The following is a 20,817-nucleotide window of genomic DNA, read 5'->3' on the forward strand; positions in this document are numbered from 1 at the left end:
ATGGAGACACATCTAAATTGCATTGGAAAAGACATCTGGGAAGTTACAAAGAATGGTTATACTGCTATTGTACCAGGTCAACCCAGTCCAGCTAACTTGACAAAAGATGAGGAAAATGATTGCAAAGCAAGGGAATCACTTTTGAGCGCATTATCAGATCAACAAATCATGGGACTATCAGATAGGTCTACTGCTAAAATAATTTGGGATCATTTGGAAACATTGAATGAAGGAGATTCCACAGTCAAAATTGCAAAACTTGAAAGCTTCCGAGTCAGGTATGAACATTTGAAAATGGAAGAAGATGAAAGGATTTTTGCCTTTAGGGAAAGAGTAAATGAAATTGTTTTGGGTATTAAATGTTGTGGAGGAACTTTAAGCGAGGATGAAATTATTTCAGAAGTTTTAAGAGGATTGCCACCGGCATACAAAATGAAGGTTACTACTATAAATGAGCTAAGAACAATGCTTAATACATTAGTTACTAGGGATACATTGATTGGGAAACTTTTAGCTTTTGAAATCGAAGAATTTGGTCTTGTTGCTACTATAAAGACAAATTTGGCCTTTAAAGCATCAACATCACTTGCTCCATCATTTGGAAAATCTGATTGGAAAGCCTTTTATGCAAGAGAACTTGAAGAAAGTAGGAAAGAAAATGAAGAACTTGAAGAACTTGAAGCATTATTTACAAGGAAAATGCCTAAAGGTCCAGTTGGAAGTAAGTATGAAGGTAAAGCACCCTTTAAATGTTTTAACTGCAATAAGATTGGTCATATGGCTTCAAGATGCCCTGATAGACATGCTAGACTAAGATAAGAAGCTAGAAGAACATACAAACCTAACCCTGAACATCAGAGGTACAGATTTAAGAAGAATAAAGACAATCTTGTTATATTTCTGATGAAGGTGTGACTGATGATTCTGATGAGGATCTGACAGACAATGGATGGGTTTTTGTTTCTATAACAGAAGATCAATCGGCACCTACAGCTCAACCGGTAGTACAAGCCTTGGCAGATAAATTTGAAGTAAAGGATGAATGAATCATTGATTCGGGATGCTCACATCATATGACAGGAGACAAAGGTAAATTCTTGAACTTTCAAGAATACAATGGAGGTTTAGTAAGATTTGGAGATGACAAAGCTTGTTCAATCAAAGGTAAGGGTACAATATCTCTTGATGGTAAGCATAACACTAACAATGTCTACTATGTTGAAGGATTAAAGCATAATATTTTGAGTGTTGGCCAATTAGTTGAGAAAGGATTTCAGTTACAATTTAAAGATGGAAAATGCAAAATCATGAATAGAACTGGTTTGGAAATTGCAACCAGTAATCAGACTAGAGGTAATATCTTTCATTTGAATAACAATGAAAAGACATGCTTAATTGCACATATAGATGAAAGTTGGTTATGGCATAAGAGACTCTATCATGTAAAATTTGATTGCATGGTAAAGATCAGTACTACTAAGGCAGTTAGAGATTTACCTAAAATAGTCAAACCTCAGAATACAGTATGTAAGGAATGTCAATTTGGAAAACAAGTTAGAGCTAGTTTCAAAAGTATTATAGAAAAATCAAATAATGCTCTTGATTTGATTCACACTGATTTATGTGGTCCAGCTAGAACTAAAAGCTTACAAGGTGATAGATATTTCATGCTAATTATTGATGACTATTCTAGAATGTGTTGGGTTACTTTTCTCAGAGAAAAATCAGAAGCACTTGGAAAGTTCAAACTGTTCAAAGCAATGGTTGAAAATGAAATCGGTAAGAAAATCAAATGTTTAATATCAAATCAAGGAGGTGAGGAGGTGAATTTACATCTAGGAACTTTAATACATTGTGTGAAGTGAATGGAATCATAAGACAACTATCAGCACCTCAGACACTACAACAGAATGGAGTTGTTGAAGGGAAAAATATAACTATCTTGGATGTAGCAAGAAGTATGTTATCAGAAGAAAACCTACCACATGTTTACTGGAGAGAAGTAGTCAGCACAACGGTCTATACATTTAACAAAGTTCACATCAAAAGTGAAACTGGTAAGACCCCTCATGCACTGTGGTTTGGTAATACTCCTACTCTTAAGTATTTCAAAATTTTTGGAAGTAAATGTTATATTAGAAGAGATGAGTATATTGGCAAATTTGATCCTAGAAGTGATGAAGGAATATTTCTTGGTTATTCATCTAAGAGCAAAGCATATAGATGTTTTAACAAAAGATTGCACAAAATTGTTGAGAGTACAAATGTAAAGATTGATGAACAATTCAGAGGAACTTCAAGGTATATAGACTCTGAACTGGCAAATTTTTTTTTGACAAATGAACCTACTCTAAATCCACTGGTACAAAATGAAGATCCAATTACCCCGATACCATCTGAGGTTTCCATAATAATTGAAGAACAACAACAAACTAAGATACCCTGGTATGTAAGACTGAATCATTCTGAAGATCAGATAATTGGAAACAAGTTTAAAGGAGTTATGACAGGAGGAAGATTGGCAAATGAAGAGGTATGTCTTATTTCTCAAACTAAACCATCATCTATTAATGAGGCATGTGAAGATAAATTTTGGATTAAAGCTATGGAAGAAGAATTAGAACAAATTGAGAAAAACAACACTTGGACATTAGTTCCCTAACCTAAAGATAAAATTGTAATTGGAACCAAATGGGTATTTAGAAACAAACTTAATGAAGATGGTAAGGTCGTCAAAAATAAAGCAAGACTAGTGTGTAAGGGATATTCTCAGAAAGAAGGAGTTGATTACAATGAAACCTTTGCACCGGTAGCTATAATTAAGGTAGTTAGATTATTTTTGGCTTTTGCAGCACACAAGAACTACAAAGTTTATCAAATGGATATTAAATGTGTATTTTTGAATGGAGATCTTGAATAGGAGGTATACATTGAACAACTTAATGGATTTTCTTTGATAGATGACAATGATATGGTATGCAGGTTAAGAAAAGCTTTGTATGGACTAAAACAAGCTCCAAGAGCTTGGTATGCAAGATTGGATACATATCTTTTAAAGATTGGTTTTACTAAAGGAAATATGGACATCAATTTATATTATAAAATAACTAATGATGACATCTTGATTATAGAAGTATTTGTTGATGATATAATCTTTGGAGGAGAAGATGGATTATGTACATAATTTTCTATTAAAATGCCACAAGAATTTGAAATGTCTATGATTAGAGAAATAAAATTCTTTTTAGGATTGCAGATTTCACAAACTGATAAAGATATATTCTTGAGTCAATCCAAATACTTAAAAGAGTTACTAAAGAAATTTGGGATGGAGAACTCTAAACTAGTAAGCACACCTATGACAACAAATGACAAATTATCACAAAGGGATGAATCTACACCTATTAATCCAACTAGATACAAATCTATGATAGGAGGTTTACTATATTTGACACAAACTAGACCTGATATTATGAATGTAGTATGTATTGTTTCTAGATTTCAAAGTAATCCTAGAGAAAATCATGAATCAGTAGTAAAAAGGATTTTCCGATACTTACAAGGCACTATAAATCTTGGATTATGGTATCCTAGAGATGAAAACTTTGACTTATGTGCATACACAGATGCAAATTGGGCAGGAGATGTGGATGATAGAAAAAACACCACCAGCGGAGCATTGTTTCTTGGAAACAGACTAGTTTCTTGGTTGAGTAAGAAATAGAGTTGTACATCTTTATCAACAGCAGAATCAGAATATGTTGCAGCAACAACTAACTGTACACAGGTACTATGGCTTAAGCAAATGTTGAAAGACATAAAGGTAAAATGAAAGGAACCTATTACTATCTATTGTGATAACACTGCAACAATTGATATATCTAAGAATCCGGTATTACATTCTAAAATCAAACATGTATCTATCAAACTAACTTTTCTAAGGGAAAATGTTGAAGCTAAGGAGATAAAACTAGTTTATGTCAATACTAAAGAGCAGATTGCAGATATTTTCACTAAACCTTTGCCTAAAGAGACTTTTGAATATCTCAGAGATCAGCTTGGAGTCATACCACCATCGGTAGAGACTTAGACATTTGATGATTGTAATCAACCGACATAATTAATAGAGAAATCTTTTATTCTGGTCTTTGATGAGGAAGCTACTTCTCAGGGGGAGTAGTTGGTATATTGAATTGATTGGTATTTTGTATATGAACTTGGTTTTATTATAACTTTGGCATTTGACATCAAAGGGGGAGAAATATATATGGAAAAACACATTATCTTTTGGAAAGATTGGTATGGAAACTTTGGAAAACACATGTTGCTCCTAGGGGGAGAGATTGTTGTTTAGGAGAGATTATTACTCTCTAATTTCTGGTTGCTCCTAGGGGGAGAGATTGTTGTTTAGGAGAGATTATTACTCTCTGATTTCTGGTTATGATCTTTTTGGAGATTGTTGGTTTTTGATACTTGGCATCTCTATTTTGGCACTTTGATGGTTTTTCCATCTTGTGTTGCTATCAATGCCAAAGGGAGAGATTATTGGTATTTTGGTATGGTTTTGTCATTGATGTCAACATCTACTAAAATAGGAGCACTTTGGAGATCCAACAACATTCACCGACAAGCAAGTAACTATTGCATAGTTACTGGTATATGGCACACTAACAAGATATAATGATCACCAACACTTGGAATGGCATGGAAGACACATGGTTATGTCAAAGACATTGTTTGGACATCTTGTCCTAGAGTTCTGTTCATTGGTATATTCATAGTTGCATATTTTCTATTACTGGCAAATAGGTCTAGGGTTACACTAGTAGGTTTATCTTTTCCATATTAAAATGGCATGCTATGGAGATGATTAATTATTGTTGTAAATGCATTAAGCTGACATATTCAATCGGTTATTATATCAGATATTATATTATTTGTAAAATGTTTTTATTGTAATATCTTGTAGAGCCAACCTACTAAAATTGGTCTTAGGTTATGGTATAAATGTAAGATCTTATTTGTAAGATCAAGTGTGGAATGCAAAAAAGGATTGTGTGAAGGTTTATGCGAGATTAAGTAGAGCTATACATGAAGACATCATTTGAAGGTGAAGCTAGGTTTTTGTGAAAGCATATCAGCATTACACCGCTACTGAATCCACCATATGAAGATGCTATTTTGTGTAGTACATTCTTATTGGATTTAACCATCCAACTGTAGTCAACGTGACTCCCATTTTGTGATTGAGCAGTGAGCTCTAGGCTATTGGCCTTTCTGCATGTGCAGACCCCATTTATGTACACTTACTATCTGTAGTAGTATCATCTAATTGTGGGTAAGGTTTCCCACCGTGGTTTTTCCCCTTACAGGGTTTCCATGTACAAATATTGGTGTTATGTGTTGTGAATGACTTTGTGTTTATGTTTCATGCACTAATCCTTACCAGTATAGCAATTAACTATTATAACTGTCTACTGACATACTTAACTAGTTTATTGGTATTAAGCATTAAGTTGGTTAAATTGTTTTTGGTTTGAATTTATTTGACAATAGATTCACCCCCCCCCTCTCAGTTGTCTTTGGGACCTAACAGATCCAATATTCATCTTTATGTGCCTCTTTAAATGTTTTAGGCTCAAATTCAGAGATCATGCAAGAATTTTCTCTGACCTTTCTTCTTGTAAGAATTCCTACATCCTTATCTCCTATGATCTGCTTTGGATCATGATTCAGCTTTACATACCTAGGAATGATCTTAACTGTTTCTTCTTTCTTTTCCTCTTCATCCTCATCTTCATCAGCATCAACATCTATCGGTGTAGGAGCACTATTACTAGTACTAGGTTGTTTTGTAACCAGTTCCCAAAAGGTTACGACCGGTTCATCTACCACTTTCTCATTGTCGGTTTCCTCGAGTTTCTCAGAGGTTTCATCAACTCTAACATTGATACTTTCGACAATTCTCTAAGTCCTATTGTTAAAACACTTGAGAGCTTTTCTCTTGGTGGAATATCCAAGGAATATTCCCTCATCACATTTTGCATCAAACTTTCTCTGGTGTTCACTCCTCTTGATATAACACTTGCTACCAAACACTCTAAAGTAGCTCACTACAGGAGTCTTACCGGTCCAATACTCATAAGGAGATTTATCCTTACCTTTCTTAATGAGTACCCAGTTCATAGTGTAGACTACAGTGCTCACTACTTCTCTCCAAAAAGTGTGAGCAACCTTCCCTTGAATCAACGTTGTTTTGGTTGCTTCAACTACAGTCCAGTTGTTCCTCTCTACTAGGCCATTCTACTATGGAGTCCCGAGAGTAGACAGTTGCCTCTTGATGCCATTTTCTTCATAGTACTTATTGAACTCACTAGAAGTGAACTCACCTCCTTGGTCATTTCTAAGGCATTTGATTCTCTTACCACTTTCTTTTTCAACAAGTGCTCTGAAGGCTTTAAACTTTCCAAAGGCTTCAAACTTGTCTTTCAAGAATGTGACCCACATCATTCTTGAGCAATCATCAGTAAGAATCATAAAGTACCTATCTCCCTGAACACTCCTAGTTTTCATAGGACCACACAAATCAGTATGCACAAGATCAAGTAAATTATCCATTGTGAAAGATTTACCTTTGAAGGTTGAGGAAGACATTTTCCCCATTTGACATTCTCTGTACAAAGGATTATCCAGTTTATTCAGCACATGAAATCCCCTAACTGCCTTGATCTTACTGGCCTTCACAATGTTATCAAAATTTACATGACAGAGTCTCCTATGCCATATCCAATTGTCATCATACTTAGCCATTAGACATTGACTGATATTTGCATTTAATTGAAATAAGTTACCTTTGGTCTGCATATCGATGGCCATCAGTTCACTACTCTTCCCTTTTATTTTGCATAATCCAGAGTGAGTCCATTATCATTTAGCTGAGCAACATTCAAGAGGTTAGGCCTGAGACCTTCTACCTAATACACATTATCAGTGCTGCTTTTTCCATTTAAAGAAATGGACCCTTTGCCTTTTACCATACAAGGCGCATCATTACCAAATCGGACTACACCTCCATCATACTCTTCCAAAGACAAAAAAATTCTATAGTCACCAGTCATGTGGTGAGAACAACCACTATCAATAATCCACTCATTGTAATTATCAAAGTGGGAGACAAGAGCCTTACTGTCTGACACATCTTCCTTAACAGCTACAAATACTATGTCTTCACTTTCTTCATCTTTTGATTCATCATCGGTGACACCTTCATCAACTGCAACAAGATAGTTTCTCCTATTTTCTCCTTTGAACTTTTTGAACCTCTCCGGTTTGTCCTTATTACCACCATTAGGATAGTTTATAGCAATGTGTCCTATCCTATTGCAAGAAAAGCATTTAAAAGGGAGCTTACCTCTATATTTTCTAGCTCCCTTAGGAAGTCTCTTAGCAAGAAGAGCTTCAAACTCCATCAGGATCTCCTCATCATCCATATCTCTTCTTTGTCTAGGTTCATAGCTAGTACTAGCTTCTTTACCCTTTCTAGATAGTGTAGTAGATGCTTTAAAGGCTGAGTCAGTCTTTAGAACACTGCCATCATAACTATTTAGCTCATATGCGGTCAACTTAGCAATGATAGAATCAAGGGACACCTTTGTCTTGTCAATAGTTCTCAACTCCTGAATAGCGACAACCCTTATTGCATAGATCGGTAATAAGGTTATCAAAACTTTGCTAACAATGTTGGAATCATCCATTGTACCTCATGCACTCTTGATGTCTCCAACAATAGTTTTAATCCTTATCCCATATTGTTGAATGGTCTCTCCTTCAACCATCCGCATGTCTTCAAACTTCCCTCTAAGGCTTTCTTCTTTAGCTTACTTCACATGCTTACCACCGCCATAGATAGACTCCAGAGTATCCCATACATCTTTGGGACTGTCTTTTTCCTGAACATCTATAAACTCAACATCAGATAGACTGCTGATAAGAGCTTCCATTACTTGCATGTTCTCCTGAATTTCTCTTTTTTGATCATCAGTGAGAGTACCAATAGGGACAACATAAGTATTCTCAACATAACTCCAATGTTGAGCATCCATGCTTTTAATGTATATCTTCATTCTGTCCTTCAATATCTTAAAGTTATCTCTGTTAAACTTAGGACCTTCCCTCTTCATCATTAGAATAGGATCTTTTCCTCAAGCGGTTAAGCTTATAACACAAAGGACCTGGAGGACTCTTTGATACCAATTGATGAATAATGATGAATAGTAAGTACTCAATAGATGCTGAGAGGGGGGTGACTCAATATAGACAAAAACTTCCTTAAACCACTTTGACTACAAAGACTAGTAAATAGTATCACTACTCTAACTCATGGCACTATCGGTAAAACACAGTGTGACTATGAAAGACATAAACCGGTAACACTTAGATCTTCACCACACCTAATATCTCCTATCCACTTCACCCATATGCATAAAAAAGTAATTCATTAGAAATATAAAGACCACTGGATCAACATGCTTTACCACTTAACAGAAAACACTAAGACATCACATGAAAAAGCATCACACATAACACACTGATTTTTCATGTGGAAACCCAACTGGGAAAAACTATAGTGGGGATGAATACCCACAAGTTGTTCTTTGAACTCTTCTGAAGTTTTCTCTATTAGGAGCCTAGTCTGATTAAGGACTTTACAATAGGTTCTACTAGGGATCACTTGGTTAAGGGATGGCTGAATACCCGGTTAAAGGTTAGAACCCTGTTAAAGGTTACCTCGCAAGAGGATTTGAAGAACTCAATAAATTTGAGTCACCTTGTTAAAGGATTTATAGAAAGCCTTTTAAAGATACTTAGTTAAGGGATTTTCTAGCTATTGAAATGGTTAGAAGTTAACAGGTAATACACTGATCTAATAACTATTGGTATTTTGGTATGGTTTTGTCATTGATGTCAACACCTGCTAACACACCTACTTTGGAGATCCAGCAACATTCACCGGTAATCAGTAAACTATTTAACAATCACCAGTATATGGTTAATCGGCAGGATATAATTTTCACCGGTACCTGCAATGACATGGAAGACACTTGGTAATGTTGAAGACATCATGTGGACACTTTTCCTTGAAGTAATATCATTGGTATATTCTTATTTGCATATTTGCTTTCACCAGCAAATAGGTCCAGGTTATCTAGGGTTACTCCGGTAGGTTTATCTTTTCCAGATCAGCATGGCACGCTATGGAGATGATTTATTATTGTTGTAAATGCATTAAGCTGACATGCTCAATCGGTTATTGCATCAGATATTGTATTATTTGTAAAAATTTTTATTGTAATATCTTGTAGAGGCGACCTACTAAAATTGGTCTTAGGGTATGGTATAAATGTAAGATCTTATTTGTAAGATCAAGTGAGGAATGCGAAAAAGAATTACAAGAAGGTATATGTGAGATTAAGTAGAGATATACATGAAGACATCATTTGAAGGTGAGGCTAGGTTTTTGTAGAAGCATATCAGCATTACACCGGTACTAAATCCAGCATATGAAGATGCTATTTTGTGCAGTACATTCTCATTGGATTTAACCATCCATCTGTAGTCAGTGTGACTCCCATTTGTGTTTGAGCAGTGAGCTCTAGGCTGTTGGCCTTTTTGCACGTGCAGACCCCTCTTGTACACTTACTATCTATAGTAGTATCATCTGATTGTGGGTAAGGTTTCCCACCATGTTTTTTCTCCTTACAGGGTTTCCACGTACAAATATTTGTGTCATGTGTTGTGGTCGACTTTGTGCTTATGTTTCATGCATTAATTCTTACTGGTACAACATTTCCTGTTAACACTGTTTACCGGCACAATTAACTATCCTACTGATATTAAGCAATTAGTTGGTTAATAAGATTTTGGTTTGAATTTATTGTACACCCGATTCACCCCCCCCCCCCCCTCTCAGTTGTCCCCGGGACCTACAATTGGTATCAGAGCCTTGGTCCTCTTTTGCAGAAGTTTAACAACTTGAGGAGATCCAATGTCTACTAATTATTTCAGGAAGGATAGTCCTAAACTTGATGGAACCAACTATGGAATATGGAAAATCAAAATGGAGACACATTTGAATTGTATTGGTAAAGACATCTGGGAAGTTACTAAGAATGGTTATACTGCTACTGTAGCTGGTCAGCTTGCTCCTATTACTCTAGGTAAAGATGAAGAAAATGATTGCAAAGCAAGAGAAGCACTTTTGAGCACATTATCAAATCAACAAATCATGGGATTATCAGATAGATCTACTGCAAAAGCTATTTGGGATCATTTGGAAACACTGAATGAAGGTGTTTCCATAGTCAAAATTGCAAAACTTGAAAGCCTCTGAGTCAGGTATGAACATCTGAAAATGAAAGAAGATGAAAGAATTTCTGCTTTTATGGAAAGTGTAAATGAAATTGTTTTAGGTATCAAATGTTGTGGAGGAACCTTGAGTGAAGATGAGATTGTTTCAAAAATCTTAAGAGGTTTTCCACTGGCATATAAAATGAAGGTTACTACTATTAATGAGTTGAGAACAATGCCTAATACATCAGTAACTATGGATACATTAATTGGAAAACTTTCAGCTTTTGAAATAGAGGAATTTGGTCCTATTGCTATAAAAACTAATTTGGCCTTCAAAGCATCAACATCATCTGCTCCATCTTTTGACAAATCAGACTGGAGAGCCTTTTATGCAAGAGAACTTGAAGAAACCAAAAAGGAGAATGAAGAGCTTGAAGAACTTGAAGCACTATTTGCAAGAAAAATGCCAAAAGGTCCAATTGGAAGTAAGTATGAAGGTAAAGCACCCTTTAAATGTTTCAATTGCAATAAGATTGGTCATATGGCTTCAAGATGCCCTGATAGACATGCTAGACTAAGAGAAGAAGCTAGAAGAACATACAGACCTAATCCTGAATATCAGAGATACAGATTTAAAAACAAAGATAAATCCTGTTACATTGCTGATGAAGGTGTGACTGATGATTCTAATGAGGATCCAGCAGACAGTGGATGGGTCTTTGTTGCTATAACAGAAGATCAACTAGTACCTATTTCTCCACTGGTAGAACAAGCCCTAGTAGCTAAAGTTGAATCAAAGGATGAATGGATTATTGACTCCGGATGCTCACATCACATGACTAGAGATAAAGGTAAATTCTTGAACTTTTAAGAATACAATGGAGGTTTAGTAAGATTCAGAGATGACAAAGCCTGTTCAATCAAAGGTAAGGGTTCAATATCTCTTGATGGTAAACATAACACTGACAATGTTTACTATGTTGAAGGATTAAAACATAATCTTTTAAGTGTTGGTCAATTAGTTGAGAAAGGTTTTCAGTTATAATTTAAAAATGGAAAATGCAAAATCATGAATAGAACTAGTTTGGAAATTGCAACTGGTAATTAGACTAGAGGAAATATCTTTCATTTGAATAATAGTGAAAAGGCATGCTTAATTGCTCATATAGATGAAAGTTGGCTATGGCATAAAATACTATGTCATGTAAATTTTGATTGCATGGTAAAAATCAGTACTTCTAAGGCAGTTAGAGATCTACCTAAAATTGTGAAACCTCAGAATACAATTTGCAAGGAATGCCAATTTGGAAAACAAGTTAGAGCTAGTTTCAAAAGTATTCTAGAAAAATCCAATAATGCTCTTGATTTAATTCACACTGATTTATGTGGTCCGGCTAGAACTAAAAGCTTACAAGGTGATAGATATTTCATGCTAATTATTGATGATTATTCTAGAATGTGTTGGGTTACTTTTCTTAAGAAAAAATCAGAAGCACTTGGGAAGTTCAAACTATTCAAAGCAATGGTTGAAAATGAAACCGATAAGAAAATTAAATGTTTAAGATCTGATCAAGGAGGTGAATTCACATCTAGAGATTTTAATACATTCTGTGAAGTGAATGGAATCAAAAGATAGTTATCAGCACCTTGGACACCACAACAGAATGGAGTTGTTGAAAGGAAAAACAAAACTATTTTGGATGCAGCAAGAAGTATGTTATCAAAAGCAAATCTACCACATGTGTACTGGAGAGAGGCAGTAAGCACTGATGTCTATACATTCAACAAAGTTCACATCAAAGGTGAAACCGGTAAGACCCCTCATGAACTATGGTTTGGTAATACTCCTACTCTTAAATATTTCAGAATTTTTGGAAGTAAATGTTATATTAGAAGAGATGAGTATATTGGCAAGTTTGATCCTAGAAGTGATGAAGGAATATTTCTTGGTTATTCATCTAAGAGTAAAACTTATAGATGTTTTAATAAAAGATTACAAAAAATTGTTGAGAGTACAAATGTAAAGATTGATGAACAATTCAGAGGAACTTCAAGGTATGTAGACTCTGAACCGGTAACAAAAATTATGACAAATGAACCAACAGTAAATCCACCGGTACAGAATGATGATCCAGTTACTCCGGTATCATTAGAGGATACCACAGTAATTGAAGAACAACAACAGACTAAGACACCCTAGTATGTAAGACTAAATCACTCTGAAGATCAGATAATTGGAAGCAAATTTAAAGGAGTCATGACAAGAGGAAGATTGGCAAATGAAGAGGTATGTCTTATTTCTCAAATTGAACCATTATCTATCAATGAGGCATGTGAAGATAAATTTTGGATTAAAGCTATGGAAGAAGAATTAGGACAAATTGAGAAAAATAATACTTGGACATTAGTTTCCTGACCTGAAAATAAAAATGTAATTGGAACCAAATGGGTATTTAGAAACAAACTCAATGAAGATGGTAAGGTTGTCAGGAATAAAGCAAGACTAGTGTGTAAGGGATATTCTCAGAAAGAAGGAGTTGATTACAATGAAACCTTTGCACCGATAGCCAGAATTGAACCAGTTAGGTTATTCTTATCCTTTGCAGCTCACAAGAATTACAAAGTTTATCAAATGGATATTAAATGTGCATTTTTGAATGGAGATCTTGAAGAAGAAGTTTATATTGAACAACCTGATGGATTTTCTTTGACAGATAACAATGATATGGATTGGAGATTAAGAAAAGCTCTGTATGGACTAAAACAAGCTCCAAGAGCCTAGTATGCAAGACTGGATAAGTATCTCCTAAAAATTGGTTTTACTAAAGGAAATGCAGATAGCAATTTATATTACAAAGTAACTAATGATGACATTTTGATTATGGAAGTATTTGTTGATGATATAATCTTTGGAGGAGAAGATGGATTATGCAAAGAATTTTCTCTTAGAATGCAACATGAATTTGAAATGTCTACGATTGGAGAAATAAAATTCTTTTTAGGGTTGCAGATTTTACAGACTGATAAAGGCATATTTTTGAGTCAATCTAAGTACTTGAAAGAACTACTCAAGAAATTTGGGATGGAGAACTCTAAACTGATAAGCACACCTATGACTACAAATGACAAATTATCTCAAAGGGATGAATCTACACCTATTAATCCAACTAGATACAAATCTATAATAGGAGGTTTACTGTATTTGACACAAACCAGATTTGATATTATGAATGCAGTATGTATAGTTTCTAGATTTTAGAGTAATCCTAAGGAAAATCATGAATCGGCAGTAAAAAGGATTTTCTGGTACTTACAAGGCACAACAAATCTTGGATTATGGTATCCTAAAAATGAAAATTTTGATCTATATGCATACACAGATGCAAATTGGGCAGGAGATGTGGATGATAGAAAGAGCACCATTGGAGGAGCATTCTTTCTTGGAAAGAGATTAGTTTCTTGGTTAGGTAAGAAATAGAGTTGTACATCTTTATCAACAGCAGAATTAGAATATGTTGCAGCAACAACAAACTGTACACAGGTACTTTGGCTTAAGCAAATGTTGAAAGACATAAAGGTAAAATGCAAGGAAACTATTACTATATATTGTGATAACACTGCAGCAATTGATATATCTAAGAATCCAGTATTACATTCTAAAACAAAACATGGTTCTATCAAACTGAATTTTCTAAGGGAAAAAGTTGAAGAAAAAGATAAAATTGGTTTATATGAATACTAAAGAACAGCTTGCAGATATTTTTACAAAACCTTTGCCTAAGGAAACTTTTGAGTATCTCAGAGATCAGCTCAAAGTCCTACCTCCACTGGTAGAGACTTAGACAGTTGATGATTATCATCAACCGGCAAAATTAAATGGACAAATCTTTTATTCCGGTATTTGATGAGGAAGCTACTTCTCAGGGGGAGTAGTTGGTAGATTGAATTGATTGGTATTTTGTATGAACTTGACCTTTTTGTGACTTTGGCATTTGATGTCAAAAGGGGAGAGATATATGGAAAAACATTGGGGAGAGTGCATTATCTTTTTGAGGAGAGATTGGTATGAGAGATTGATATTAATAAACACATATTACTCCCAGGGGGAGAATTGGTTTTTGTATTTGGCATTTCTATTTTGACACGTTGATGGTTTTTCCATCTATGTTGCCATCAATGCCAAAGGGGGATATTGTTGGTATTTTGGTATGGTTTTGTCATTGATGTCAACATCTGCTAACACACCTACTTTGGAGATCCAGCAACATTCATCGGCAATCAGTAAATTGTTTAACAATCACCGGTATATGTTTAACTGACAGGATATAATGTTCACTGGTACCTGCAATGACATGGAAGACACTTGGTAATGTCGAAGACATCATGTGGACACTTTTCCTTGAAGTAATATCATTGTTATATTCTTATTTGCATTTTTTCTTTCACCAGCAAATAGGTCCAGGTTATCTAGGGTTACACTGGTAGGTTTATCTTTTCTAGATCAACATGGCACGCTATGGAGATGATTTATTATTGTTGTAAATGCATTAAGCTGACATGCTCAATCGGTTATTGCATCGGATATTGTATTATTTGTAAAATGTTTTATTGTAATATCTTGTAGAGCCAACCTACTAAAATTGGTCTTAGGGTATGGTATAAATGTAAGATCTTATTTGTAAGATCAAGTGAGGAATGCGAAAAAGAATTACAAGAAGGTATATGTGAGATTAAGTAGAGATATACATGAAGACATCATTTGAAGGTGAGGCTAGGTTTTTGTAGAAGCATATCAACATTACACCAGTACTAAATCCAGCATATGAAGATGCTATTTTGTGCAGTACATTCTCATTAGATTTAACCATCCATCTGTAGTCAGTGTGACTCTCATTTGTGTTTGAGCAGTGAGCTCTAGGTTGTTGGCCTTTCTGCATGTGTAGACCCCTCTTGTACACTTACTATCTGCAGTAGTATCATCTGATTGTGGGTAAGGTTTCCCATCATGGTTTTTCCCCTTACAGGGTTTCCACATACAAATATTTGTGTCATGTGTTGTGGCCGACTTTGTGCTTATGTTTCATGCATTAACTCTTACTGGTACAACATTTCCTATTAACACTATTTACCGGCACAATTAACTGTCTTACCAGTATTAAGCAATTAGTTGGTTAATAAGATTTTGGTTTGAATTTATTGTACAACTGATTCACCCCCCCCCTCTCAGTTGTCCCTGAGACCTACAATAACAACACTCAATGCCAATGCAAATCCACTTTAGTTCATTTGCTTCTGCAATCACACTCTGTAGGTATCAATACACTTCTCTAGTCTGGCAAGAATCAAGTATCTCTTCACTTGGATACACACATAACATTTTCCAACAACTTCACAATGCAAATCATCATCGACCTTATTTACAACAGATAGGTCAGTGGCATAAACCCTAAACCCTAAACATTTAGGTTATCAATACAGTCAGTCCAATCCTGACCATTCAATCACATTGCATAGTGTAAAATGATCTTGAACAAATCTCAAGACGTTCTCCATCATTCGTTCTTTGCCTCCTTTGGAAACTGATAACCCATCACATGCTCTCTACCGTTTACTGAGACTTTTCACATTCCCGAGGTGGATAGGATCAATCTTCTTCATGCAAGATCCTCAAGGAAATCCTTCACATGCACAAGGCTGATGTGGCAACATGATCTGATCTTCATTTCAATGCCAACCCATCATAGGATTTCATCAGTCAAATCACATAGACTTGGAATGCATCAACCAAAAACCCTGATACAAACTTTCCATATACCAGTTTACATACTAGTTCACTTTCTACATAAACTGGTTCATTCCATCATATCGGTTCACACTTCAGCATACCGCTTCACTTGTACCATCATACTGGCTCACTTGCCAATTTGCTTACTTCAATATACCAGTTCATACTTTAGCATATTGACATCAATGACAACATACAATATGATCATGTCATCAAACTCTACACATATGCCAACAACTTCATGGTAAAGAATGATGAAACATTCATGGAAGTGATCAAGCCCCGAAAGATCTAGATTGAGGAAATGGGCTATGAAGTTGATGGACAGATTTTAGATGCTTATGCAAAAATTTTGATTGATGCACCTATTGATGAGGCTGAGAAGCCTTGTGGTAGTGCAAAATAGAAGACACAAGAGGTTGAAACAGAGTTCAACCGGAAGAAGAGAGAGAAGCAAGAAGGAAAGGTAAGCAAGTTTGTGGAAAAGGTCTCAGAGGACATCAAAGCCTTAATTGATATTGTCCCAGAGAAAGGGAGGAAGAGAAAATAACTAGAAGTGTTCATTGAGTCTATTAGAATATAGTCTACATCTAAGGATGACACACCCCTGGATTTCAAAAGGGTTATAAGGAAGAAAACATAGGAAACCAAGGTAGAAGATAAAAAGAAACCATTTAGGAAAGTTACATTCAAGTTACGAGCACAAAAGCAAGCACCAAAAGTAACACCTTCAACTCTATCTGGTACTACAAAAAGAAAGGAAGAATGACATTGATACAGAAGTTCAATTTGGTAATGTAACTATCATTCCACCAAAATCTTGTGTGGAGTTAGTAGATGGAATAACTAAGGATGGCATGTAAAAAAATGTACAATTTTACTATGATCGTTTAGAGAATTATGAACAAAGAGAGGTAGAGGAAGCAGAATTGTTATATTTGGATATTTATAAGAAAGCCTTGATAGAAATTGAAGACCAAATACTAGTAGAATTTTATGATATGCTAGATGCTAGGAGACTATCAGCAATCCAAGAAGACAAGCACATAAAAATTCAAGAGTTGTTTTCTGTTTGTGATTCTATTACTCTAGAGGAGATGGATAGGACACTTGAGGTTGCAGATAGAAAAGTCTTTAATAACAAATATAGAATAACTAGTCTGATGCTAGGAAGGGTAAATGAGATAATAAAGTAAACCCACAAGGCATCGGTTAAGTTATTTGAAGAGAACCGAGGTTTCTTTACTTCACCGTAATCAAAGACAAACACTACAAACATCTCCATTGAAGGGAAAGGAAAGGGTATTATGGGTACCTCACCCTCAATTTTGAAAAACATTAAGATCACAAAAATTAAGCCCCCAGTAGATACAAATGTATAGGCAAATGTTGAGATATTGACAAGTACAAAGAGTGTAAAGGTTGATATTGTACATGATACTAATGTGGAGGACAACAGTCCTCCAGATACAAATGTACAGGATGAGGTTACAATTCCTACAAAGGAACCGACAGTTATAGAGACTGCACCAAGTGGTGAAGTGTGAGGCCCTACCTCGAGCCGTTATAGCACTTCAGTTATTTTCATGTTAGACCTACTACTAATACTATATTTTGATGCATTATAGACATAGATTTTTATATGATCCAGTGTTTGGATAACATTGATATGATTATGTCATTTACTTTGATTTGCAGTACTTTGTTTTGATGCTAGAAATTATGGATGTATGCTCTATAAATGAATTAATTCCATGGTGATTACGATGATGCCATTTAGTAGATTATTTTATGTGGATGTTATTAGATAATTGGAAACTTGATTATTATAATTGAAATTGTATGCCATGTTTGAATTGTATTCTTTTCATATGATAATATTGTATGTGATTTTTGGAATTACTAATGTGCAAAGTGAGATGTGCAGAAAAATTATTCCATGTGACCATGGAAACTATTCAGAGAATCAAGCCAAGACCTATGTGCATTTGTGAAGCCAAGAGTTGTCTATTTGGAGTGACAACACCTCATTTGTAAATGTGTTTTAATTTGTAAATGTTTATGCTTGGATGTGTCTTTAATTTGAAAATTGTTTAATTTATTAATTCCAAAAAAAGGGACATTGCCATGTGTATTTTAGAGATGTGTAATTTTTGTGGTGTCACTTGACACATGTGTTATAAAGTGAGATGACAATGACATGTCCCTTGGAAGGAATTTTTTTTACCAATGCATTTTTCAATTGTACTAGTATGGTCCCAAGAAATTATTGGATAGGGAGCCATTAGAAAGATCGACTCGGGGTTGACCCGTAGGTAAACTTTGGGTGAGTTTCTAGAGGGTTAAACTAACTCCTAGGCTCAAGTTAGGGGCATTTTTAGTGGGCCATATGATGTACCTATGGATGAAGGCCAAATTTATCCATGTGTCCACTCCCTATGGACTATTTCATCACCCCAAAAGTTGAGCTTTCCAAGTTGGTGGAATTTCAACTTTTGAGGATCCTACCTAGGTTAGACAACCCTCTTCATGAGTGACATTGCTCTTCCCCATTCCTTTTACCTTTTTGAGGTGTCTTGTCTAGAGGGCTTGTAAGATGTTGGGAAGACCAACCTATGAACATCCCTCACCCTTTGCAAGAGGATTGGAAAGAGTGAGGAGTGTCTTCTTAAGGAATGGTTTGGGAGGGAGAAGTTTGATCACCCACTCTCCATTTTTGGAGACATAGATTTTCTTGAGATTGGTTTTTGGATTTGGGAGTTTTGGATAAGTCTTGTGAAGCAAAATTTAGTGGATTGGGCAGCTCTCCTAAAACTTCTATTCATCCTTTTGGTAGATTTAAGGTTGGTTGGTTTACTATCTCATCTATGTTGCTTTGTATTTGAAAAGATTGTTTGTTGTAGTTATTTTTTCATTGTTGATTTCTTAGTATGTTTAGGAAGATGTTGAGTTCATCCCTATGTGTTTGTGTTATTGAGGTTTTATGTTATTGTTTTGGGAGTTTTCAAGGCCAAACTCACACTTGGGAGGGTAGAGTGTGTTGTTCACCAAAAGTGATAACCCAAGAACACCTACAAATCTTTCTATGAAATGGCCAATTTCAGTCTACAAAATACATCAGGGCTTGGACAACATAACATAGGATCCTAATTGATCCTCCTGCACTTCAGGTTCTGCTAGACCTAGGGGGGGACACCCTCTTGATGCACTAAATACAACAATTACAGACACGTAACTGCATCAACATTAAGCAGATAGATTATTTCACAAGCTCAACAGGTTAGGAAACATTACAGATTGGCTAGATCTGTATAAACAATAGGATGAAATAGAGCTTGGAAAGAATGGAACACAAACACCCCTAAACATGAAGGGAAAATAGATTTATCTTTTAAAATGTATATCTGAAAACATCCCCAAACTTGCAAGACCAGTGCCTTGTTCATTGGGCAACAGAGTCACAGACATAACTACAAATATGAATCATAGATGCAAGCTTATTTTCCTTAAACAAGATATTCATGCATCAATACCTTATATTAATGCACTATTTGATTCATTCACAATTTTATCAGATCTGGAAATATATTTCATCATTTATGATTGACTACAGAGTTTAAAACCTTCCTTGAAGGATACCTATAAACAATCACACAATTTCTTTGAAATTGACAAATCTTATCCTCCTTGAGGATTCAATTCATAATAATGAAATACTTACATAGAGACAATACTATGAGGAATTTACTCGTGCCTGACACAAGCAAGTCCTGCAACTAAAATCACATTTACAACATTGCCCTGCAATCTCTATACCCTGAAACAAACCAAAAGCAATTACAAATTTGGGTCATGACATTCAGAAGTGGAAACCATCAAATCTGGAGCATTTCTCCAAATTTCTGGAACCCTTACAACTAAGAAGAATGGGGAATAAAAAGAGGAGGGAAGAAAAACAAATTCACAACTGAAAATTGCCAAGTGTCTCTCCTCCCTAACTGAATTTTGTTCCCGTGAAAACTGCATCCAAAATATCCCACATTTGCCAAAATTAACTTCATAATTGGATTCCTCGCTCCGAGAGATTTTCGAAAATATATAACACTTTACACTTTGGCCCAAAATTGAGTCCTGGGCGAATTAATTCCCCAATATGCTCAAACATTTAAATTTTTCATTTATTTATATAGTCTAAAACTATATAATAAACAATTTTAAATTTAAATTTTTTGCCTCCATTTGTGCTCTGACGTCTTGCCACGTGGCGGGATCTGATTGGTCGATGAAGTCTACCAGGCGCCACCTGGGATGACACCTCATCCTTTGCCACTTGACCGCCACGTCATCGCCACTGGATTGCTTACTTGTATGCCACGCCATCGCCACTGGATGCCACCTCACCGGGACCCGCCTGCTGAACTGCCACCTATCACGACACGTGGACGGCTCACGTTCATTTTCGCTATTTCGTTGGGTTTAAACTTCGTGCATCTTCCTTCGCGAAATAGCGCGAGCCGTCGATCTCTCTCGAACATGCACGCTCGTTAACCCCGCCTTCGTCTGCAAAATTTTGCCTCTTTGCCTTGGGAAGCGTGCCTGCGTGGGGTCCACTTGATTTTTGTCCAGTCAACTCTTCCTTCACCTCGGGAAACGTGCTCACGCATGGACCCACCTTGGGCGCC

The sequence above is a fragment of the Cryptomeria japonica genome, chromosome 2 (genome assembly GCF_030272615.1).
Source record: "Cryptomeria japonica chromosome 2, Sugi_1.0, whole genome shotgun sequence".
Taxonomy (NCBI): Eukaryota; Viridiplantae; Streptophyta; class Pinopsida; order Cupressales; family Cupressaceae; genus Cryptomeria; species Cryptomeria japonica.